This window comes from Cydia splendana, chromosome 9, assembly GCF_910591565.1.
Source record: "Cydia splendana chromosome 9, ilCydSple1.2, whole genome shotgun sequence".
Classification (NCBI taxonomy): Eukaryota; Metazoa; Arthropoda; class Insecta; order Lepidoptera; family Tortricidae; genus Cydia; species Cydia splendana.
In genome coordinates this window covers 8466759-8493659 of record NC_085968.1, presented here as the reverse complement: position 1 = coordinate 8493659, position 26901 = coordinate 8466759, and the positions used below count along the sequence as shown (strand labels likewise).

General features: G+C 38.3%; 1 long non-coding RNA gene across 1 annotated transcript; it reads left to right on the top strand.

Moving 5' to 3' along the window:
* Positions 1-999: 999 nt before the first annotated feature.
* LOC134793493 (uncharacterized) lies at positions 1000-6692 on the top strand. The gene is made up of 2 exons (XR_010144555.1): positions 1000-2073; positions 2808-6692. It is a non-coding gene; the product is annotated as an uncharacterized LOC134793493 (long non-coding RNA).
* The last annotated feature ends 20209 nt before the right edge of the window (positions 6693-26901 follow it).

The following is a 26901-nucleotide window of genomic DNA, read 5'->3' as shown; positions in this document are numbered from 1 at the left end:
CCTCTTGTAAAACAAATTACTATTGTGATTGTGTCCAGCAAAAGGCCAAAATTCGGTTTACTTTCCTGTTTAAAATATTACTAATTTATTCATATTTCAGATTAGGTACATAGGTAACTGTCTGAATGTTACAATGCCAGCTGGCAAATTCTATCACATTTGTTTGTTTGGTAGTCATGGTAACATTCACTTACATTGATATCCTTATTAATATCTGTATCTTATTATCCAGACCTTAAAATATTGCCACCGTTGCCCTTTAAAAAAATACTGTTTAAATAATTGGCTACTCAAACAATGCTTCTATAGTATAAATAATGACTACACAAAAATGGGTAGTATTGTATATAATGCACGAAATAAGGCCCGATTCTTAAGCGGGTTTAAATTTTGAGGCTGTTCATAACCGAACACAAGTTATATTTATATTAAAACTCTTTAGGTTTTTTTACTGTACTCTTGTCTATGATAGGAAACAATGGAATAGAAACAAGGAGAAGAGATTGAGTTGTCATGATATAAAAATGTAAGTTTTGGTGGAGCTGAAATAAATTTATTTTAATACAAGTTGCAGTGAGTTGTTTTAATGTGGAGACACGGTCAGGACCAGGGCCCTTTTAAATTGTCTCGCACATAGAATTGGTCCTTCAAGCTATTTTAAGAAGATTGCATTTTGCAAATAAAGATGAAAAGTTTGAAATCAAGAGCTACATCAACGATGATGAATTTTTAGTAGCTGTTCTTCGTCTCAAGAGAACGACTTCATTCTTAAACAAGACAAGAACGAGCATTTCGTCTGTTCGGAACGTCGTGATTTTCAACAGAGCCAGTTCGTGCGGCGACATCGGGCGGTTTCTGTATTGGTGTATAGTTTCTAATATGTAGTTTCCGTCGCGGTGAGGCGACCTGCGGCGAACAGTCTTCGGACGAGCTGCTAGCACCTGCTAGTATCCGAACGCGACGGGTCAACGACCGCGGAACTGTCACCGGTCACCGGCGCCTTGTGTTATTTGTTGTGTTGTGGTGGACGTAAATCTTGTTTATTTAATATAGTTAATAGTTAGCATAACAATAGAAAGCTGGAAGATTGTCATACAAGTGTTCTGCACAAGTTCGCAAATTTATTTAGTTTCAAAATGGCCCAGTTAAAGGAATTAAAGGCCAATCGGGGATATGTAAAAGGGGCGATTAGTAGGTTAGAAACATTTTGTACTTCAAATGAATTCGCGACAGCGACACTTGAAGTGCTTGCTCAAAAAAAAGAAAGGGTGATTAAAGCATTTAATGATTACGAAGCGTACAATAGAGCAATCCTTGCTATTGAGCCTGAGGATGGTGAGTCGTATGAATTGTACGAATCTAAATGCGATTTGTGTATCGCCACGTTAAATACGCGATTACATCCTGCAGTATCACCTGCGGCACAGACTGCTGCATCGACATCTTCCGGACTAGAAGCAGGTAAATTTAAAAAACTTCCTTGTATTAATATTAAAACTTTTGATGGCCAGAGTGTGATGGACTATCACCCATTTATAAATATGTTCAAAGCTGTCATTGATATGGATGCAAAATTGAGCTCCTGCGAAAAACTGTACTATTTACGGTCGTTTTTGGCAGGAGGAGCTTTAGATTTGATAAAGCATTTAATGCTTACAAATGGAAATTATGAGGTAGCCTTAAAACTCATTGACGATAGGTACAACAACATTCCAAAAATTATAAATTTTCATGTCAATAGTATCATTGACATGCCAGTTTTGACAAAATGTACAGCTTCTGGGCTGCGTTCCATAGTGTCAACTGTAAATATGCATCTTGCAGCATTAAAAAACTTGAATGAAAAAGTTGAGTTCTGGGATACTATATTGGTCAATATTTTGTCTAGGAAGATTGATTCCTACACTTATCGTGGATTTCATCTTGAGCGTGATATGAAAGAGGTTCCTAACTTGTGTGAATTGCTTACTTTCCTAGAAAAAAGAGCAATTGCGTTGGAAGCCACAATGACGGAAGAGCCGAAGAAGCCGGTGAAATCTGTTGTGAGTGCAGCGGCTGCCACTGGAGTCTCATGTAAGTATTGCCAAGATTCTCATAAAATATATGAATGCGCCAAGTTTAAGTTGCTCCCTTACAAGGAGCGATGTGAGTTTGTTGATACAAACAATTTGTGTAAATTGTGTCTCAATGGTCATCGAGGTAGATGTTTAATGAGATTGAAATGTGCAACTTGTCATGAATTACACAACACTCTGTTGCATTCGCCAAACAAAGGTAAGGTAGCTAATGTTTCCTTGGCTGATGAACCCTCTCAGAATGTAAATAATAAAAGCAAATCAAATGATGGTTGCTTACCTACCAACTCATCCATAAATGTGAGTTTGTCTGCTAGACCTCGGAATGCAAGTGTATTGCTTCCGTCTATAATTGTGAAGTTGAAGAAAAAGGATGGTACCTTTACTCATGCTAGAGCACTTCTAGACTCTTGCTCGCAGATACATTTTGCCACTGAAGAACTGATTGAGGAAGTAGGTATTTCTACATATGATACTGATGAGGTAGTGACTGGTGTGTGTGAAAGAGACAATAATATTGCGCAAAAGGCTGATTTAGTTATTTACTCTACCGTGGGTGATTTTAAAGTTGATGTGTCATGCTGTGTGACAAGGAAGATTACTTGTGCCCTTCCGCAGCAAACATTTGACACGTCTCAGTTTGATATTCCATCCTATGCCCAGTTGGCTGATGAGAAGTTCAATGAATCAAATGAGAATTCACTATTATTAGGTGCCGATGTCTTTTTCCAGGCGTTCCAGTATGTGTGCCGGCAGCTGACACCTGTGGGTCCATATTTGGTGAAGACGAGGTTCGGTCATATTGTAGGTGGGGCGCTGCCCTTCCCTGCTGGCAAGAAGTCTATAAGTAACTATTGTGTTACATCTAAAGGTAATCCTGTTGATTTTAATGTAGCTAGGGATGATTTGCAACCACCTTTCCCATGTGTTAAACAAAGTGAGGTTTGCTTGCTGTCAAACGATTGTCAACCTTCTGAAGACATTGTTGATATAATGTCCAAATTTTGGGATTGTGAAAAAGTTCCGGACATCATTAGGGAAACCGGTACAGAGGTTGAGCAGGCGGAACAGATTTTTCAGGAGTCAGTTAAATTAGAAAATGACAAGTTTACTGTAGCCATGCCGGTGAAGGTTGAGTTGGACAACTTTGACTTAGGTGATTCTTTTAGTAGTGCCTTGCAACGACTTTTCAATTTAGAAAAGCGGTTTTCACGCGATCTGGAGTTGGGTAAAAAGTATAAAAAATTCATACAGGATTACATTGACCAAGGTCATGCTAAATATTTCGACATGTCTAATTATGACTTAAGTGCAGGTAATGTCCTGTTTCTGCCCCACCACCCTGTGATCAGTTCCAGTAAAACAACACCAGTTAGGGCTGTTTTTGACGCTGGTGCTGTCACAAAAAATGGTATATGTTTAAATGACATTTTGTTAAATGGTCCGGTGGTTCAAAAGGATCTCTTTGAAATTCTGATTTTGTTCAGAACTTTCAAGTATGTATTATTGTGTGATATAAAGGCTATGTATCGCCAAATTTTGATTGAGGATAAGTATCGTTGTTTGCAAAATATCTTGTGGCGCGATTCTCCTGACGAGTCAGTCAAATGTGTACAGTTGCAGACAGTTACATATGGTTTAAAGAATTCTGCGTTCTTAGCATGTAGGTGTTTGTTAGAATTAGCCCGAAGGTATGAAAGTCAATATCCCTTGGCTTCGTTCGTGTTGAAGCACACGTGTTATGTTGATGATATCCAGTGTGGTTCTAATGATTTGAATGAGCTTGCGCAGATGAAAAAGGAGTTGATAGGGCTAATGAAGTTGGCTAGTCTGTCTCTACACAAATGGTGTTCTAATAACCAAGAAATTTTAAGCGACATACCGGTTGAATTGCATCAACTCGATAGTAGGAGCTTTGATAAAAATAATGAATATGTTAAAACTCTTGGATTGACATATGACGTCATTACTGATACTCTCGACATGAAGTGTCCTGTTAAAGAGGTTCAAGAAAAGTACACGAAGCGTCAGATGCTTAGCTTCATAAGTAAATTTTTTGATCCTTTAGGATTATGTGGCCCTGTGTTAGTGCAGGCAAAGATATTAATGCAACAGGTTTGGTTTGAATCGTTGAAATGGGATGAGGTTTTACCTCAAGGTCTTAACAAAAAATGGGTTGACTTTGCCAATAGCTTAGTTCAAATGTCCAGCATCTCGATCGCTAGGAATATCAATATTCAAGGAGCGCAATCCTTAGAATTAGTGGGATTTTCTGATGCTTCTAATGCTGCTCATGGATGTTGTTTGTACTTACGTGTCATTGATGCTGACAACAAGGTTTCGGTGAATCTTTTGTGCTCGAAGACGCGCATCAATCCTAAGGCTAAATCCTTGACCATCCCAAAATTGGAACTGAATGCTGCCCTGTTACTTGCTATTCTAGTTCGGAAGGTGTACAATGCTCTGTCCTTAAAATACTCAGTGAGCGCTCACCTTTATAGTGACTCCATGATTTTACTAGCTTGGTTAAAAACATTACCAGTAAAACTTAACGTGTATGTAGGTAACAGAGTTGATAAGATTAATAAGCTATCCTCCGACTTTGAATGGCATTATGTAAATACGCATGATAATGCCGCAGATATATTATCTCGTGGTGTAGAGCCCCAATTATTGGAAAAATGTGACATTTGGTGGCATGGGCCAAAGTTTTTGTCTGACCCTACTTACCATCATAAACCTGTAGAACATGACATTTTAAAATCTGATGTACCAGAGCTAAAACCTACAACTGAAACCTGTCATACTTGTGTAGATGTAAGTTCTAGCTCGATGGATGCTTTAATACATAAATATTCAAATATAAACAAATTGACAAGGATTGTAGGTTATCTCCTTAGATTTGTATTTAACTGCAAAAATGAAAATATTAACAAACGTCAGGGATATTTATCTCCCCAAGAATTAGACTCTGCGTTGCGCATGATAATTAAATGTGAGCAAAGAAAGTTCTTTTGTAATGATATTGAAGACTTAAATAATAAGTTGCCATTAAAGTCTGGCTTAAACAGTTTGCATCCTTTTCTTGATTCTGAGGGATTGTTACGTGTAGGTGGTAGATTGCAAAATGCAGGATTTTCCTATGACCAAAAGCACCCGATTATATTGCCCAAAGGTTCTCATGTCACAAAAATAATAATTCATAATGAACACTTGAGGTTAAAACATGCTGGTGCTACTTTGTTATTGAGTACCTTAAATGAAAAATATTGGATTTTGAATGCCAACAGAGAACTAAAGTCCGTTTTGTATAAATGTATAAAATGTTTTCGACTTAAGGCAAAAAATGCTACTCAATTAATGGGTTCTCTACCACTTGATCGTGTAAATATGACTCGTCCATTTCAAATAGTGGGCACGGACTATGCCGGTCCTTTTTATGTAAAGCAGACTAGAATTAGGAAACCTGTGATCACAAAGGCTTATGTTGTGATTTTTGTATGCTTTGTTACAAAAGCCATTCACATTGAATTGGCATCTGATATGACAACTGATACTTTTTTAGGTTGTCTTAAAAGATTTATATCTCGTAGAAACAAACCTACTAAAATATATTGTGACAATGCAGCCTATTATAAGGGCGCGGAGAATGTTCTTAAGGAATTGTATGACCTTCAAAATTCCGCTAATCACCAATCAGCTGTGGTTGACTTTTCTAGTTCTGAAAGAATATCCTTTCATTTCATTCCTTCTTATTCCCCAGTGTTTGGTGGTTTGTGGGAAGCTGGTATTAAAAGTGTTAAATATCACATGAAACGTGTAATTGGTAATACGGTGTTTACCTATGAGCAAATGTACACGATTTTGGTTCAATTCGAAGCCATTTTGAATTCTAGGCCGTTGACCCCTATGTCTAGGGATCCTAGTGATATGACCTATTTAACTCCTGGACATTTTCTCACTGGTAGTTCACTGACTTCTTATCCAGAAACGGATATTACAGATGTAAATATAGGTAGATTAAGTTTTTGGAAACAATGTGTTCAATTGCAGCAACATTTTTGGCGGCAATGGCATAAGCAATACTTGGTTATGCTGCAGAGTAGGCCAAAGTGGAGAAATGAGTCTCCCAACCTAGAAATAGGCACTTTAGTTTTGTTGAGGGAAGATAATACCTCTCCGTTGTGTTGGCCAGTAGGTCGAATTGTTGATGTTAAACCTGGTAAAGATGGTAAGGTTCGAGCCTTGCATGTAAAAACAGCAAAAGGTTCCATTGTTAAAACGAGTGTTACCAAGGTGTGTCCCTTACCAATAGATTACAGTTAGGTAAACTGTTTTATTCATTTGTTTATAATTTAGCGATAATGCTGAGGTTAGTTAAGGTTTAATTTTTGTTGATTTTTAACATTGTAAGTGTTGTTTTTTGGCTAGGCCCCCAACATGTTCATAACCGAACACAAGTTATATTTATATTAAAACTCTTTAGGTTTTTTTACTGTACTCTTGTCTATGATAGGAAACAATGGAATAGAAACAAGGAGAAGAGATTGAGTTGTCATGATATAAAAATGTAAGTTTTGGTGGAGCTGAAATAAATTTATTTTAATACAAGTTGCAGTGAGTTGTTTTAATGTGGAGACACGGTCAGGACCAGGGCCCTTTTAAATTGTCTCGCACAGAGGCCATGTCCGCTAATACTATAGACAAAATATCAAGTTTAATAAACACAAAAAAAAAACATTGATGGGCCTTATTTTATAATTTAGGCCTTACCTACTTTGTAATTTAAAGTAGAGTTAGGCCAAGAAAAATCTATAGCGATTTTGATAGAACACGCAGTGCAAGTATTATTTCAAACGTCGCTTCTATGAAATTATGACATATAAATAACACTTGCACTGCGTGTGCTATCAAAATTGCTGTAGACTTTTCTTGGTCTGACTCTAAAATATTCTTTATTACACCACAAACATAAAAACAAATTTAAAAAAAACCGGCGAAGTGCAAGTCGGACTCGCACACGAAGGGTTCCGTACCATTATTTATAAAAACGGTCACCCATCCAAGTACTCTGACCCCGCCCGACGTTGCTTAACTTCGGTCAAAAATCACGTTTGTTGTATGGGAGGCCCCACTAAAATTTTTATTTTATCCTGTTTTTAGTATTTGTTGTTATAGCGGCAACAGAAATAAATCATCTGTGAAAATTTCAACTGTCTAGCTATCACGGTTCGTGAGATACAGCCTGGTGACAGACGGACGGACGGACAGCGGAATCTTAGTAACAGGGTCCCGTGTTTTACCCTTTGGGTACGGAACCCTAAAACCGATTTACAATGTAGATAAAGGTAGCAACAGGCGGTCTTATCGCTGTTAGTTCTTATTCTTCGTTTGTTTAGCATTAGAGTGAAGGTGACGTGTCTTTTTTAAGCATGCAATCGTATAATTATTTAGCTTTTTTTGTAATAGTTATGTACTTAGTGGTTAATATTAGTATTTACTATTTTTTTTTCAATAATGCTTAAAAACGAAGTATAGACATGACAACCAAATATTAACGCCATTGTAGGGCAGGATATACAGAACATGAATCATTTGTACTGTCACGCTCCGTGATTGTTGAGCCATTTAGGGTTCTAGCTAAATTGGACATTCCATAGAGCACGAGTAAGTATGGAACAACCAATTCAGCTAGGACCCTAAATTGCTCGACAATTACGAAGCGTGCCTGTAGGTACCTAAAAATTTTGTTAACCCATTTTAACCATGCAATAAAATATTTTTGATTTTGATTTCTAATTTGAAATATTAGAATCAAAAAGTTCATAATAGATTGTATATCATAACTACAAAAATGTGTTCCCTACTCTCAACCCAAAACCCCTTGTATCTTAGGATCTAGATATTTTCACACAAGACGGTTTATCGATAACTTCTTACATCACTAGATTATCGACATTAAATGTCGACTATTGCCCATCACTTTTCTGGCTGTGTACGTATTTAGAAACTTGACTCCGCCCCTAAAATTAGTGCGATAGGGACAACTGCAGCTGAGGCGAAAAATCCTGCGTAAAAATGACAAAAATCGAGGTTTCGTAGTCCTCTTTTTCCTCCCCCAAAACTTAACCAATCGTAACCAAATTTGGAAATCTAAATGATTATGAAATTATCTGTGTCGGACCGTTTTGCTTTTTTGGCTAATTGATATCAGTTTTGAATACCACGCCTCTCATTGCGGCATAGTCTATTAGGCCATTTTGGCCGTTTTTGAAGGGCTCTAGCGCCTTAAAAAACAAAAATATCAAAAAAAGCAAAACGGTCCTACACAGATATTGACAATATTAATCTGTGTTGAAAAAATCATTGCTCTAGCTTCAAAAACCACGGAGGAAAACGAGGACTACGTTTGTATGGAGGAATGACCACTCCTGTTGGCTCTTAAAAAAGCGCTTGAATCCGTCCACACGCTAAATTCGATTTAACGCAAAATGTTACACGCTCGGTTCTCATATAAATCGACGAACTCTTTTCTTCTATTATGAACAAGGCGGTACTCATTAATACGAAAAATATGAAAAAAGCGGCAGTTACATATAATTTACATATATCTATCGATTATACACATGTGTTCGGCGTACTATCAGCGTGGCACCTGTAAAATTTGATTTTGCCGCCTTTTTCTTGTGACACAATTGACTGGCCACACTCTATGAAACATTTACTTATGTTTTAATTCTTTAATACTTTTTCCCACTAGATTTTTAAGGGTTTTAAGACCATAGTTTACTTTGACGTCCGAAAGTACAGTAACCACATTTTTTTTGTTTGTGTCTTGCCTCACTGAATATGGCGGTTCAACGAGTAAGGGATCTTTGTCACTACCGCCGCTAGACTCAATCAGTTCACTTTCTTCTTCTTCCCTAATATTCACTTGGAGTATTTCCTTAGTCTGCTTTTTCTTTCAGTAATATGCTCTCGAATTTTCACGCCATTTCTGTCTTTGTTTCTGCTGTTCATCTGTACTTTTATCTTTTATAGATACGACACGCTTCTCTCTCTTTCGTTTTGCATAGTTTTCTTTTTGTTGTTCTTTTCTCAGTGCACTTAGTTTCGAATCTTTTTTAATTTTTTCATGGCGTATTCGGCTAGCTCTTCTTTTGGCTTCTAAAATTTCTTCCCTGGTTTTATTTCGCGATTTTGATGTTTCCATAGCCTACAACAACATATATACTTATTGAGTTATATCCAAAAAATTGAAAATTGTCTAAATTTTATACCTATACATGTACATATAAAAAAGTATTAGATACAATCTTTTTTTAGAATAATAATAATAATAATAATAAATTCAACAAATTTACAACTTTCTGAGACAATGTCTTTCAGATCCATCTCTGAATCAGAAACCTATAAATACCTTGGCATATCACAGTCGTTGGGTATTGAGGAAGAAGGTATTAGACGGTCGGTGAAGGAGCGCTTTTTCAGTCGGCTCACAAAAGTCCTTAACAGTCTTTTGTCAGGAGGCAACAAAGTGCGCGCCTTCAACGCCTGGGTAATGCCCCTACTCACATACTCCTTTGGCATACTAAGGTGGACTCAGACCGAGCTGGACGCCCTGGATCGGAGGGTCCGGTCACTGCTCACCACACATCGCATGCTACACCCACGCTCGTCAGTTATGAGATTGTACATCCCACGGAAGTGTGGAGGCCGAGGCTTCCTAAACGCCAAGGATCTCCACAACCGCGAGGTGTACAATCTCAGGAATTATTTCCTTAACAACGAGTGTGGGATGCATCGTGATGTGGTGGCAGTAGACAGGAACCTCACGCCGCTCTCCTTGGCAAACGAGAACTGGCGCAAACCTGTGGTACTAAGTACTGCGGATCGCAAGGCGGCATGGGAGAGTAAGGTGCTACACGGGCGGTTCTACAAGGCCCTCACGGGACCCGATGTGGACCTGCTCGCGTCGGTGAACTGGTTACGATTCGGGGACCTCTTCGGAGAAACCGAGGGTTTTGCCTGTGCAATTGCGGACGAAGTGATGATGACGAACAACTATCGGAAATATATCCTGAAGGACGGTACGGTCGACATTTGTCGGGCATGCCGCCGTCCCGGAGAGTCACTCAGGCATATTATCTCCGGTTGTTCTCATCTTGCTAACGGCGAGTACTTGCACAGACATAACCTCGTAGCCAGAATTATTCACCAGCAACTTGCCCTCCTATACGGCCTTGTGGACCGCGAAGTGCCGTACTACAAGTACTCACCTGCGCCAGTTCTCGAAAATGGTCGTGCCACGCTCTATTGGGATCGATCTATCATCACTGACAGGACTATTGTAGCCAATAAGCCTGACATCGTGCTGATAGATCGATCGCAGCGCCGGACCGTGCTCGTCGACGTCACCATCCCCCATGATGAGAATCTCGTGAAGGCCGAGAAGGACAAGTCCAGCAAGTACCTAGACTTAGCCCACGAGATAACCGCTATGTGGGATGTTGACTCGACGATCATTGTTCCTATAGTCGTGTCAGCGAACGGTCTCATAGCGAAGAGTCTCGACCAACACCTAGAGAGACTCTCGCTGGGTGGTTGGATCAAGGGTCAGATGCAGAAGGCGGTAATTTTGGACACGGCGCGTATAGTACGTCGATTCCTCACTCTGCGGCCCTGACCACCGGCAGCTTGGACCCTGCCCCGCTGCCGGCGGCACCCTAGGTTAGGTTTTTTATAATGTGTTTATATATTTTTGTTATGTTTTGTAAGTGTTTTTATATTTTACTTTTATACTCACATTGTAAAACCCTAACCTAAGACCCTAATTGAATAAAGAGAATAATAATAATATAATGGCGTAGGGATGTGACGACCCCATCGCCCGCTGGTTTTACCAGTGCAATCAGTCAACGCAGGGCAGCTTGTGGCGAGCTGTTGGGGATTAGCGATCTCACGTACCCGAGTGCTCCTGGGGAGTTCTGTTACCCGCAAGGAGGGTGGGTGGGACAGGATTCTCTGCCTCTGGCTTGCCTTAGCCGGCCGGCCAGAGTGGAGTCGTTAGAGCTATAAGCTCCAGGGGTGGAAGTGAAATATGCATAAGACGCGAGTTGGCACAGTGGCTGTTAACAGCCACTGGGTAGAAAGCGGCGCACAACTCTCGACACCCCTGAGCCGCTCACACCGGTGTTGCCCTTGAGCCATCCTAGATGTCGCTTTTTGTGGGGGCCCATCTTGTGAGGGCGAGTCACCGTCTGCCGGAAATAAAATTGCATACCGTTTTATTAGGCAGGCGTCCGGTTTTTTTACCCCATAGCTCAGTACTTAGTCCATCGCTTTCACCCAATAACCTAGTTCATTTTAGATTCCATCAACTCTCAATAGCCCTTACACCCTGGCGGGTGCTGCCTCTGCGTGCGTCCCATGACACGGGCAAGGGCAGCATCCGCTCGGTGTACCCCTTACATTTCATTAAAGTGTCAAAAGGGCCTCTACGTGTTGGCTTCGGCTCCGCGCATGCCTCCCAAAGGTCCGGAACACCATTGTTCCGTGATGGGAAAGACATAAAAATTGGTAATAATAATATTCTTTATTGTGCACAATGAAAACATGATTAAATACAGCAAATTAACATAAATAAAAAACTAAGCAACAACAGGCGGTCTTATCGCTAAAGAGCGATCTCTTCCAGACAACCTTCAGGTAGTAGAAATTATCGAAGGGAAGAAATAAGTATAAGGGTAGCAAAAATAAATGAAATGCAAGATCAGGAAAAAAAAAACAGCACAACTAAATATATAACAATATGAATACATACATTAAAGAGATATATAAATAAATAAATATATAAATAAATAAATAAATAAATACATATATACATACATATATCACACAACACAGAATCAGACAGACAGACAGAATCTAATTATTAGCGAGTTTGAGGAAGTGACAGATAGTGAATTTTGAGTTGAGCCTTAAAAATGGGAAGCGATTTAGCATGTCTTAGCTCAGACGGCAGAGCATTCCACAACCGAATCGCTTGGAAGGTAAAAGAACCGTTATAGAATTAATAAGTAGTATTTTAAAAATCAATTCAAATATTATTTAGGAATCTAATGTCTGTCTTTATTATTCGTCCGTCAGAAAATCGATGACATTCACGTTAATCGATTTGTGATTTTTAGGTTATCTAAAATTGTGTTTTTTACCTTGCATTTCTATACTAATCTCTCCTGTTTCAATAATATATCAACGAATATACTTAATATTTTAACAAACTTACTTGAGATTACGCGAAGATATCCACCAGCGTCGACAGAATGAAACCGCTCGAAAGCGCGTCCTCTCACATTGAAACTACTCGGCGTACTATTCGATTTTTGGCGTGGTTCGCGGGGGAGCGGGAAGTGAGCGAGCGGGACCGCAGATATAAAATCCATGAGTATGAGCAAGACAGTTGAATCGTAGCGGGGTAGAGGGGCATCGGTGTCTTTGAATCGGTTAGGATTTCCCATCACTAAATTGCAGCTGTGACGTCACAGTAGGTGGTAAAAAGTCGGCACGCTTGGTTTCCATATAAATCGACGAACTCTTTCCTTCTATCTCGATTATTGTTCTGTGGGTTTTCCGTCCTCTCCTACAATGTACTATTGCCTTTCTCCTAGTTGCACTGTTAGGTACACAAGATCACTATTTTTTTCAAGCCAGGTATTGTTTGACATGGTACGATAGGCAATGTTGAACATGCATACAGTAATTGCGTATCAAGAAAAGCTATTTTTTTTGGCATTTAAGTGGTTTAATCAAAGTTAAGAAAATATGTCTTAACTTTACTGACTTAGTCGATGTTCATGGTAACGTCCAACACTTAAAATAGCGCCAACGTCAGTTCACGGTGCATTGCGTCGCGCACGCGCAACTGGCTTCCTTAACGAACTGCGAAATTGTACAAACGAACAAGAGATTCCTCGAAACGGATGTTTATTGAGATATTTTCATTTAAAATTCTTTGTTTTTGTACAACTGAAGACGTAAATAGTCTTTGTCTTGATTTTTAATGCAGAGCTTGTACCTCCGATTAACAAGTAATGATGACCAGTATTTTTTAAATTCAATAATGGGTAGAATTTCAAATTGAACAAAAATGTTATTCTCCTTCACAAGCCTTTTTCCTGTGGACACCTATTTTATTTAAACAGTGCGTTTTTGATCTTAAACGGTAATTATCATCCTAAGTTTTAAACTAGACGTCCGAGTGCTCGTCACTGTCCCTGTAGAATACTTACGTCATTTCATTACCAAGAGAAGTGACAACAGGCCAGGGTGTCATTGTATTAGGCGTTATCATTGTGATGTTTAACTACCTTACCTCAATTTACAACATTCACTGTGTAAAATGTTGTGATACGGTTATCGGGAAATCCGCTAGGCGATGCAAAAGTAAACAAATACACAAAAAATCCTGACTTTGTTATTTTTATGATTGGTCCTCGGGTTATGTAGGTCATCTCAGCTTTATCAGCCAACTTGAAAGACCCGTATCCTTTGAAGCACCCCTTTGAAGTTATAAGAAGGTTGTTACTTCCCCGTTTTGGTAAGAGATATGTTAAGCTTGGGCTATATTACCAACGGGGTTGAAGTCTTCATATGAGATGATCTTTTTTAACGATTATATATTTGCATATAGTATAATAATCAGATTGCCTTCAAATCCATAAAAGGTATCAATGTTTTATATAAACTTTAGCTTTACAAATTTTCTATTATTTGCTAAATGAAAACATGTCTTTATGACGCTATTATAGGTATCATTCTTGATGTGTATTTTTACATGTGATATATTATGTGTAATACAGGCCAGTTAACGATTGAATAATGAGTGAAATAACCCACGGTACATAAATATATGTAACTGTGACCCAGAAATCCTTTACAGGAAACCAAACATCGGCAAAGTCAAGTGTTTGCCCGAATAAAGGAAAAGTTACTGGTCCCGTATATATATTGCCAAGGGTTTGCGGTAACTCCACTGGAGTGCCTTGAGGACTCTCTTTTGTTTTTGTGTTGTAGATGAAATGAAAAATCTATTTAAGTCTAATTAATATTAAAATATTCTACCTGCTGAAGATTTTCAGTCAGAGTACATTTAGAATTTATATTGTACCTATAGATAGATACGTGATTAACCTATGAATATAGAAAAGAACAGAGAATAGAGAGCGTTTATTCGAGGCAAAGTAAACGAAGAATCATATGCTACATAGTTTCTTAATGTGATAGTAATATTTACATTTTTTTAGCTAAACTCGAACAAATAAACCAAAGCGAAAACAAAAAAAAACGAACGAATGGCATAAAATACGTTGACAGTTGACAACATCTTTTACTGCGGCATATTGATGATAAGTATAATATAATAAATGTTTGGGTTTGTGTATAAAGGCCAATATTTTGAAGATAATTATTTTTGATTTAGTTAGATGATCGTAGTTTTAATTTTAAATGACATTTTGTAAAAGACGTGTTGAGTAAGAAACATATTCCTAAAAATTCCCACCACCACCCTGTACGTACAGAATTTTATTTCATGCTTCCGTTAATTTTGTAATAATAAGGGATTAAGTAATTGAAATAATATTACACCAGTGAAAAATCATTCAAAAGTTATCCACTGGATACAAATTATCATGTTTTTTTTAGCAAAGATTCACAATGTCCGTAACATTACATTTGTTCACAAAATCGTTCGAAAATTCACCAATGATTACGAATTTCCTTTTATTTCCCCGGTAAAGTGAAAAGCCAATCTCGCTGAACTGTCGTCGAGCACGGCTCCCCTATTTTTCTTCCTACAACTCGTTCCACCCATAAAATTGAGTTAGCCCAACGGTTAATACTTTTGGCAAACAACTTCGCATTGGACCTACGTGGTTACTTCTGTTTTCCAACAGTAACACAGTGCTTTATGGACAGTTGGTTTAGCGTTGGACGCTCTTATACGTAGAGGTTGTACTGTTATGGAGTTCTATAAGTGCAAATCTGCACTTAATAAGTTGAATAATTTCAGCAGCAGGGTTATTTACGTACTATAATCCTTTTTGCGCGCAATCGCGCATCATACAACTAAAGTAAAAAAGAAGAGTACCTAACACTTCTCGGTGTGTCAGTTCAAGTCAGTGGCGTTACCTATAAATAAAAAGAAAAACCGCACAAAATGTCGATAAGTACGAAATATTCATTTCAACATTATGTATTATTTCATTCGAAAATGTAATTTTAAAATTAATAACTTCCCCAGCAAATTTAATGTCCCCGTGTCTGACACCGTTAAACTCGAGGTCGGACCTAAATCGTTCAGCAATGTAGGTCATGCCGCATTGGACCACCTACATCACTGCTCTGAACGTGCACGAGTCGATTATTGACGAATTGTTTACGTGTAGAGTCTGGCTAATGAAAGTTGAATCTGCAAAAACGCGGCAAATTCAAAAAATCGGTAGCAGGTGGCTCTTTGATTAGGTACAAGGATTGCATAATTTTTATACTTTTTGTGATTTCTGAAATATACAAATTTTACCAAAGAGCTGCCTACTAAAGATTTTTTGGAATTGCCGCGTTTTTGCAGGTTCAACTTTTATTAGCCAGACTCAGACTCTATCCAACGATTTGTATTTAAATCGGAAACATTTTCAAATGTTTATCAAAGATACATGTATTTGTGTTTATCTAAATTACTAATGAGTCTAATGAAAAAATTAAATTACTTATAGATATTATGTATATAAAAAATTAAATTAAAACTACGTACAAAATGAAACTAACATTAAAAAAACCTACCTAAAAATTAAACAACAATAAAAAAAATACCCACCTATGAAAGGTCCCTCAAATCTGTGCCCTGCGGAAGGGTGCCCATGAGGCTGGCTACATTACCCCGCTGGATGGCTGTGCCTATTCGTTGACCTAGGAATGAGCCAGTCACCCGAGGTCTCCAGTATTTTTTTTTTAATTTCCTGGAAACGGATATGGGCGTCGCTGCTCCACGGCAAACGCCTCTACCGCAAAAGCCGCAAATCCCTTCGGCCGCGTACGATACCGGAGATTCGTAACCAATTGCGACAGAAGAAAGAATCTACTTTTTACGATACTAGTTACAACTCAAGGCTTTTTTTTACTCAAACGAAACCACGTAATTCTTTCGTAACTGGTTTCGAGCGACAATTTTTATGTTTTTTCCGAAACTAGTTTCGAACGAGGGTACGCGGGATAGTAATATGTATAATTGTATATTCTATGTCTCTTAATATCTATGGCGTATTGTGCATTTAACTTGGTTGTTTTTTTAAATAAATAAAATGCCGTTAAACCCGGTAAATGTTATGTATTTGTCTTTACATGTTATTAATTAACAATAGATAGATAGATAGATAGATATAATTTATATATGTCACAGTATAGAGATTCAAACTTTTTTTTACAAGTGAAAAGTCCAGTGAATCAGTGATAATTAAAAAAATATTTACTATTTTAATATCTTTATTTAGTTTATGAATTTATATCATAACGTATGTGTTATATAATTACTTAAACACACGGTCAAACAGCAAAGCTTTGCCGTTGGTAAAGAAAACATCTACGCTGAACTGGCTTAACTAAAAACAGAACAAAAGCAAAAAAAAATAAAATCGAAAAGGAGCTATCAATTCTATACAATGACCCACCGATATTTCGTTTCGGTTTAGTTGTGCAATTGATTGCTTAATTTCAGCCTCGATCTCTTGGTACTCCTTTGACATTTTCGTTTGTTTCTTAAATATGTTGAATAATTTGGTTTCTTTGGATAATATCTCGAGCAGTTGTGCTAGCGTCGGATTCTTTCGCCCAACAAATCTATTTAAACGGCTGTGCCAACCTTCGATATTATTTGTTGTTCTTATTTTTTCCTCAGAACAGTTACAGACTCTAACAAAATCAGTTCTTTTCATCCATTGCTTTTGGAAATATTCATTGAATTTCTTTATGTCATCCCCATGTGGACTTTTACACATCACATAAGCTTTACCTGTTTGAATGTACTCTTTTGGCAATCGAGCAAGGCTAGCACATCTTGCTACGTGCCTTCTTTTGACCCTTGTAGTCATCTTCAAGAATTTGGCTTTTCGGAACAAACACCTGTTAAGGTGATAGAAACATCCCTTGACGACCACCGAAGGAAAGACTTTTCGAATTGCTTTCATTGGGGCTAATTCAAAGTCAACGGTAATTTTTTCTGGTTGCCAGTCTTCGAATTGAGATTGTATTAATCTAAATACAATGGTGTAAGTTTCAAATTTTTTATCAGGAAGTAAGCAATAAATCAATGGTATTATATTTGACGTATGCTCGTCAACTCCGTGAATGGTGTATAATTGTTTGAAGCCTTTAGGGCTCGAACTAAACGTACCATCGCCCAAAATATGCATATATCTTCCTTCTTTGATTAATGGTACAATTTTTTTACTGCAAAACAGCAAAATTTTTCTATCGTCATCCTCATATTCGGCCAGCAGGAATGTTTTGAATTTTTCAGGTATTGTGACTTCTTTACATGATTTAAATCGTAATTTAGGTGCTCCAAGAACCCTTTTCCTTTCATTATAAAGCCCAGTCTTAACGTTCTGAAAACCGGGGATCGATTGTAAAAGGTCAAGTCCTTCATCCTCCAAATTAAATACCATGTCTTCGTATTGTTTTTGAATACTCTCGAAATTATGAGAACAGTTCCTCTTCAAAGTATCCAGTTCTTTAAGAATCCTATTGGCAGAAAAATCTTCTTTACAGGTGTCGATATGAATTTTAGTTTTCACCACTTCATTCCTGTCATTGAGAGAGACACTGCCTTTACAACCCAGGCTACTATTATTAAAACAAAGCCAAAAAGTGCCACCGTTTGCGTAGAATTTCTTTCTATGATATCTACGACCATTATTCAATAATGATCTCCCACCCCTCTTTGTGGAAATGAAGTCTAATTCCATATTAATTCTGTTTGTTCCGTCCTCTTATTTATCTTCACTTTACTTTAACTGTAATCAGCTTTTTTTAAGGTTTTGTAGATGAAATATCAGAATTAAACTAAATGCTCATTCAACACAGGCAATTGACATCGTAAAAAAAAGCCTTGAGTTGTAACTAGTATCGTAAAAAGTAGATTCTTTCTTCTGTCGCAATTGGTTATGAATCTCCGGTATCGTACGCGGCCGAAGGGCCGCAAATATGTGATTGTTAGAGAGACCAGCATATTTGCGGCGTTTTAGGGCTTCAGCCTCTGCCAACGCTCCGCCAGCCTTTGTGACGTGGCGGCTAGATGGGACGGCGCTAGGGTGTCCACACATGTGGCATCCCAGATAAGCGGCCGCCCCGTTTTCTATGGAATGAGGGTTATGCTATCGGGCCTCTTGCAATCATCGCGCGCCAGGCTGGGTGGTTCTAACGCGGCCGGCACGCCCACGCTGACAAGGGCGCCCCGACGGATGACATAGTTGAGGCTGGCATGGCGGGACAGACGACCGGCACTCCTTCGACAGGAGATGATTAATTACAAGCTTTTATTTAGTTTCACCTGACCGTTGTCTGTCTGTCTGTCGGTCTGTAATCAAATCTTGCAAGTTAAATTTGATCCACTTCCCGGTTTCCGTTTGAGCTGAAATTTTGCATGCATGTATAAATCGGATGACAATGCAATATTATGGTACCATCGAGCTGATCTGATGATGGAGACAGGAGGTGGCCATGGAACTCTGTGATGAAACAACGCAACCTAATTGTTTTAGGGGTTTTAGAATTGTCTCGATGAGTATTACTTGTATGTCGTAAGAAAAGTACAGTCAGCGATAAAAGCTCGTACCAAAAATGAAATTTTTGCCAAAAACTTATATTTCCTAAATATTTCTTTTACTTTCTGCTTCATTAATGAGGCAGATAATTAAATATTGCTTCCGATGTCAATTTTGTTTATGTTTCCCAGATAGTTGAAAAAAAAAATCATCAGTAGGTACCTAATACCTACAATGCATTTTCAAAGTGCACATTCATTTTATAGGTATGGCTATGTACCTATACTTTTTTTTATTTATACTGTCAAAATAGTTTTTAACCTATTGCTTATTATGCACAGTAGGTACCTAAGCATAAAGTTGAAAGTCGCATAATATTTACTAGACATTTCATTAATTGCTATTTTAAAAATATTGAACTTCAATAACTTACCTACATTAAAATGGTTATGTATGCAGTCCTGTCGTTCGAAGTTCAATCGAAATTAAATGCGTTTATTTGCTCATCACGATATGATCAATGACAACCAATTACATTAATAATTACTATCCATGCTGCAAATATGATCTGACTGTTAACCGACTGTGTTTAAAATTATTGGAGGTAATTTAATAGCTTACATAGAACATCAATTTTTCGTGTACCAGTGTCAAGCGGCATTCATATCTAGTCTATTCAGAATGCAAAAGTGTATTTTGGAAATATAATGGGGGTAACTCGAACCTACATTTCGATACTAAAATAACATCAAAATGATGTCATTTATTTATTACTTGCGTCTTGCGTGTGCGTTTCGCTCGTACTTGCCCGAGCATGAGCGCGAGCGAGACGCACGTATTTTTTCCTGGGAACATAAAATGGCTACATCGAACATTTTTTTTAAGTTTTTTTCTTCTTCTTCGTAGTTCCCTCATGACTGAGGATCGCGGTTCGCGGCCAACACCTATGTCCCTAAATTTAACACGATCAAGGGCTATGCGTCTCTGCGTGATCGCATCAGCAATGAGGCCATCCGCAACAAACCAAAGTAAACGATGTAGCCCTCCGAATCGCTAAACTTAAGTGGCAGTGGGCGGGGCACATTGCCCGTAGAACCGATGGCCGTTGGGGCGGAAAGGTTCTCGAGTGGCGACCACGTACCGGAAGGCGCAACGTGGGTAGACCCCCCACAAGGTGGACTGACGACCTGGTAGGTCGCGGGAGTCCGCTGGATGCGGGTGGCGCAAGACCGGTCATTGTGGCACTCGTTGGGGGAGGCCTATGTCCAGCAGTGGACGTCCTCTGGCTGATGTGATGATGATGATGAAGGGCTATGTGGGCTGCCCTCTGCATGGAACCACATGCTTGTCTAATGGAATCCGACCATCTTGCAGGAGCTCTTCCTCTAGCGCGCTTGCCTTCACCTTGTCCCAGTATGATGTCACGTTCGAGGCTGTGGTGTGGCGATCGCATTATGTGCCTAAAGAATCCGAGAGCCCTCTCCTGGCAGATTGTTGAGAGTCGTTTGGTTATTTTTAGTACTCTGGACTCATTTATCATCAACACCACATCTCAAAAGCATCGATTTTACTCTGGTCCAAGCTTTTGATGCACCAGGTTTTTTTATAAGATATAGATTTTAATACCTAAAGTTAGAGAGTATAGGTAGGTACTATTCGAATAATGAAATGTATGATATTCAAAGCTCTACTTATTCAACGCACCTCTTAGTACATTAGCATATTTCAGTATTATTTCGAATTAATTCAGCGAATACGATACGCTTACAGAAGAAATATTAATTAAAACCGGCTAAGAGGAACAAAGACTAAGTATGTTTAAGGTTTCTGCGACATATACCTAACCTGAAATAAAAAAGGGAGGACTTTATCAATAAGTCTGTAATTTTCTGTAAATAGGTATGTTATTTTATCTTTACTGGGATCCCTAATTTAAAATTATGATTAAAATATTTCGAGGCGTGTGTTTGCTTCCAAAGACCATCCAATCCGTTTGAAATTATATCGATTTAAGCCAATTACTAAATGAACAACGCAAAAGTTTCATAATTTCTTCTTGGAATGTTTCAGTTACTTTCCCTTACATTGTAATAGTAGACTGGACACTGCGGAAATTATTGTTCTCTTTGCGTAAATATTCTTAGCCCAGCTTTCAGGTTATGCCCATTTTTGAGAGAGAGAGAGATTTTTTTTATTTAACACCACCATTTAACAGTTTACATTTTTAAGTTGACATTGACATTAACAGCGTGATGCTAAAAAGGGTTTTTTGAGGCAGTACCAAACATTTCATAGGAAAGGTCGCGTCTGTTTATCATTAATCTATGGCCAAGGGATTTGCAGGCGATTTGCATATTTCTAAAATGGATGCGGACGTCGTCTGGCTTTGTTTGTCGCTAATGGTATTTTATCACGTCTGTGACACTCTGACATTGCTTGATTTATGAATTTTCAATAGGTTTGCTCACTAGGCAGTGAAGCGTTCTATAAACTACGGAAGACCCTTCCTCTACGTTGAAGAAACGTAGTGATTTAATAGGGAATATTAGGCAAAGCTCTGCGTAGGCATCTTTGTGGCACATACAGTAAACAAACTACATTGACACATCACACGTCACGTCAATTACATGGCCTACCGCGAAACAAGAAAATCGAAATTTCGTTATCTAATCTCTCTATCACTCTTGCATATTCGAGCGATAAAGAGGCAGATAACTAAATTTCGATTTTCGCGTTTACCGGTAGGCCCTTGTTAACAAACCGCTTTGATGCATCAATGTCATATTTTATTGTCTGTGAAAACTTGTCAAAAAACAGTTTAAGGCACAATATGTATAAGTTAGTCTATGAATTTACTGAGTCGGTAGTGCTGCACTCTGGCGGCAGAACATTGCAGTAATATCCCCTATTCTCTTTGCGTTGAAGTAGATTATTAAAATAATCTGGTAAATATTAACTGAATGTGTCCATTCAGAGAGTGAGACATTTTATTACCTACAGTTAGGACGACTCACGCTAGACCGGGCCGTCCCCGGCCCGAGGCGTCCGACACGTCATTTTCTATCACGGCTGATAGGTGATCACGTGGTGCTTTCCATAGAAAACGAAGCTCCGGAAGCTCCGGCCCGGCCCCGGCCCGGTCCATCGTGAATCATCCTTCAATCATCATCATCATCATCATGCTGTAAGTACACTCAATAGGCATAAGAAATCCCAGAATGCAACCCTTTATTCTCGGTTGTAGTTAGGTTTGATTATTTCAAAAAAACATTAAAATGAATACCAGCATTTGTTAGTAAATATTGTTCTCTAAGGAAGTTACACACAATTTGACAAAACCCACATATTTTGTTTGATAAAAATAATGTTTATAGTACATATGGCCCTGTTTTCCCGCACTAATGCGTAAAATAGCACTTTTCGTGCGTATGTCAAAAGTTTAAAGGGCCATATGCACTGTAAAACGTTGTACGATACACGTGCGAATAGGTAATTCGCAACTCGTGTCGATTTAAAACACTCCCTTCGGTCGTGTTTTAATTTATCGCCACACGTTTCGAATTTCCTCTTTTCCGCACTTGTATCGTAAATAACTATTATTCAGTACCTATAATAGCATACGACCAGGCTCCAATTTCACCACGGTGACAGGTGCGACAATTGTAAAACATCACTGTTGCTGACGTCACAGGCATCCATGGGCTACGGTTACCGCTTACCATTGGGCGGGCCATATTCCTGTTTGCCACCATCATTGTTTTATTTAAAAAAACTTTATTATATCGGAAATAAACAGATATTTCTCTTGCTAAGTTTATGACAATTGTCACAAGAAACACTACAATTGTCACGAAATTCCGACATATACCTCATTACCTGTCAAGAATTACCTACAATTCTTCTAAATCTTGACAATTGTCAGAAACTTCGCAAAAGAAATATCTGTTTTTTTCCGATATAATAAGGTTTTTTTAAATAATACAATGATGGTGGCAAACAGGAATACGGCCCGCCCGATGGTAAGCGGTAACCGTCGCCCATGGATGCCTGTGACGTCAGCAACAGTGATTTTACAATTGTCGCACCTGTCACCGTGGTGAAATTGGGGCCAGATATTTACTCAAAATATACCTACAGCTAAAATGACTGATCACAACTGTAAAGTTTCGGTACAAACGAATCAGGGCCTACCGCGAACCACGTTCGACGTGTTGCCTCCCTATCACACTTACTTAGGAATTAACAAGTGCGACAGAGAGGCAACACGTCGAAAGTGGTTAGCGGTAGGCCTTCTGTTTAGTAGCATCTACGACATCTAGAGTCGGACCAAAAAAAGTCTGCAGCGGATTTGATAGCCCACGCAGTGCAAGTGTCATTTATACGTCATAATTTCATAGAAGTTTGACGTTTAAAATAACACTTTCACTGCGTGGGCTATCAAATCCGCTGCAGACTATTCTTGGTCTGAGTCTAGATGCTTTGCTTGGGACCGTACCTATTCTGCATAATCAATTTATGTTAATGAGAGATGACATAGCGTACGTTTGTGTTACTACTGCCACTACACTTAAAAGCAATGAAAAATGGGTAGGTACATGAAAAGAGTCTAATTATAATATTTTTCAAACTCGAAGGGTAGGATGCTTAGAGGATATAACCAACGGAGACGCCATGTCTAAAATTTTCGGTACAAAATAGTCTGCCGTTATTTGCGGGGGAGGGGCACATCAAATGTATAGGTACGTCATGTCAAATAAACGTCAGTCCATACATATGGTTGACATGTGGTTGACCATTGGCCGCCTATTTTCGACAGAGGGGAACGCCTGTTAATGGCGGCTCCATTAGGATGACACCCTCTGACTAAAAACGCCAAATCTCGCAAAATTGTATTGAAATCACAGATGTCATCCTACCCTTCGAGTTTGAATAAAACATATTGGTCGTAGGTCATAGAGAGCATAGTCTAATAAAACATGGTCTTCCATTCCCAGAGTGACACGGGCCTACGTCACAACAACATGGCCGCTATATATAGCGCTATCGCATATTATCATATAGCGCTGTCGCATGATGACGTAGGCCCGTGTCAGTTAGGTGACCTAGAAAAGACGGGAATGGAGTAAGTACCAGGCGGAGTATATTTGACCGAAGCGAAGCGAAGGTCTACGTTTTGACTCGGGCATTTTGCTTTCGTATGTCCGGATGTTCTCCTCTACAGGTCGCAATTCTTAACCGATTCTCGTGAAATTTTGTGACCGAATTTTATGACTAAATAAAATTTTTTTGTCAATCCGGTTTTTGGAAATTTTTAAAAATGGCGGAGTCGTGATACCTGGCGCCTAAACAAATAGTCGTATCGATATCATAATAGTTTTTTCTTTTTGAGACATGTTTACAGAGTTAATAGCAAAAAATGCAGAAAAAAATTATCGCTGGTTTAGGCGGTATTTAGATATTTAGTTTTGTATTTCCGGATGTTCTCCTCTACAGGTCGCAATTCTTAACCGATTCTCGTGAAATTTTGTGACCGAATTTTATGACTAAATAATTTTTTTTTGTCAATCCGGTTTTTGGAAATTTTTAAAAATGGCGGAGTCGTGATACCTGGCGCCTAAACAAATAGTCGTATCGATATCATAAGAGTTTTTTATTTTTGAGACATGTTTACAGAGTTAATAGCAAAAAATGCAGAAAAAAATTATCGCTGGTTTAGGCGGTATTTAGATATTTAGTTTTGTATTTCCGGATGTTCTCCTCTACAGGTCGCAATTCTTAACCGATTCTCATGAAATTTTGTGACCAGATTCTATGACTAAATAAATTTTTTTTGTCAATCCGGTTTTTGGAAATTTTTAAAAATGGCGGAGTCGTGATACCTGTCGCCTAAACAAATAGTCGTATCGATATCATAAGAGTTTTTTCTTTTTGATATATGTTTATAGATTAAATGGCCAAATATTCAGAAAATTTGTATCACTGGTTTCGGCGGTATTTAGATATTTAGTTTTTACTTGAGAATGAGTAGCTAAATTTCGTCAGCTTTAGTAAGAACTATCATGGCGCATTTTGCAAACGTTCGCTTTTTTGTTTGCATAGGGAGGTCCCTGGTTCCATCCCCAGTAATTGTATGCTGCTACATAACTTTTTGTATTTTTTTGCACTTAAACATCGTATTGCTGATTGATCAAGCGAGCGCGAAGCGCGAGGTAAGCGTATTCGTTTGAGTTTTTGTTTGAACATTTTTTAGCGGTTTTAGTTCAAGGGCATGGCTGTTCCAGGAGTCAATTTCCACTTACGTTTATAGCATGGGCGGTCACCATCCATAAATCGCAGGGGTTAACATTGCCTAGGGCTAGAACTAGCTGTAGGTTGCTCGTACGTTGCGCTTTCCCGGGCCAAAGACATATGTAACTTCGTATAAGACGAATAAAGTCTAAGGAAAAAACGTGCCTCGCAATTCAAGTAAAAGTCATTCTCGAATAGATGCCGCACACACCTTTAGCCTATCCTCGGCTAGATGGCGTAACGACACCGTTTCATATTTAACAATTTTAACACATAGATATCAGTGAATGAACATGGATCACAATGATATAAAAATAATAAAATCATTTATCCATATATATACATTTTTTGATAACTTTATACGTTTTCATTTTGAGTTTTAGTCGTGTGTCGATAGATGGCAGTAAATTTACAGTGACTACAAAATTTACAATGACAGGACCCCTCTATACTATCTATTCTTTTTGCCCGGGCTCAAAGTCTAACTAACAATAATGTTAGTTAGACAATAATGTTAGTTAGACTTTGAGCCTTTTAATTTGGATCGCCTCGCTAAAATGGCCCATAATTTCCGCAAATCATTTTTTCTTCGAGGCAATTACTCCGTTCTCATTTTTTCCCAGTGGAATTTCTTCGCTTTATTTAATTTTTCGTGTACATTTTTTCATAAACTAAATTTTCCTTTTCTCAATTTATTCCCTTTTCTTTTTAATCCCAGGAGTAGTTAAAATAACCAGTAGGTTTTTTTTTCACTAACTAAATATTCTCTATCTCCATATTTTCTCTTTTTTTTAATGCTAGTGGTAAAAATAACCAGGTTTTTTTCAAATAGGTAGGTTAGGGTTATTTTTTTTGATGACCCTATAAACGAAATTGCTCCCAGAGATAGGTAGGTTAGGGTTATTTTTTTTTGATGACCCTAAAAACGAAACTGCTCCCAGAGATAGGTAGGTTAGGGTTATTTTTTTTTGATGACCCTAAAAACGAATCTGCTCCCAGAGATAGGTATGGTTAGAGTTATTGGCTGACAGCGTTTGGTTTTTTACTTGTAGTTTTTTAGATTATGTTTTAATTTTAGTGTTTTTGATATTTGTTGTATGTGAAATACCTACAAGTAACAAATATAATTACTACACTATTAACATACAGTAAAAGAAAATATTATCCTAGATATTTAAAAGAACGAAAACTATAAGGAAAAGATTAATTTAAAAATATTAAAAATAGGCGATTGCGGAAGAAAACCATTGGGAAAATATGGGAACGGAGTAATTGCTACCGAGAATGAATGATTTCGGGAAATTATGGGCAACGCAAAATATGAGAACGGAGTAATTGCCTCGAAGAAAAAATGATTTTCGGAAATTATGGGCCACGCTCGCGCACGAAGCTTCTTAGTTGCAGTTTACAGGTTAATTCATAGGTAGTGTTGGTTTCCTAACATAGGTAGAGTTAGACCAAGAAAAGTCTGCAGAGATTTTGACACTGGCACAAATAACATTGGCACTGCGTGTGCTGTCAAAATCTCTGCAGACTTTTCTTGGTCTAACTCTATCCACTTTTCTATACAATTAGTATGGCGACGTGTATACTTAAGGGGCATCGACCGTACACTGACATCGGGATGATATTTTTATCATGTTATTTAGTAGTCATCGTGCGTCTCGCTTGCGCCAATACATGTACGGACAAGAACGAGTGAAATGCACGATAACTAA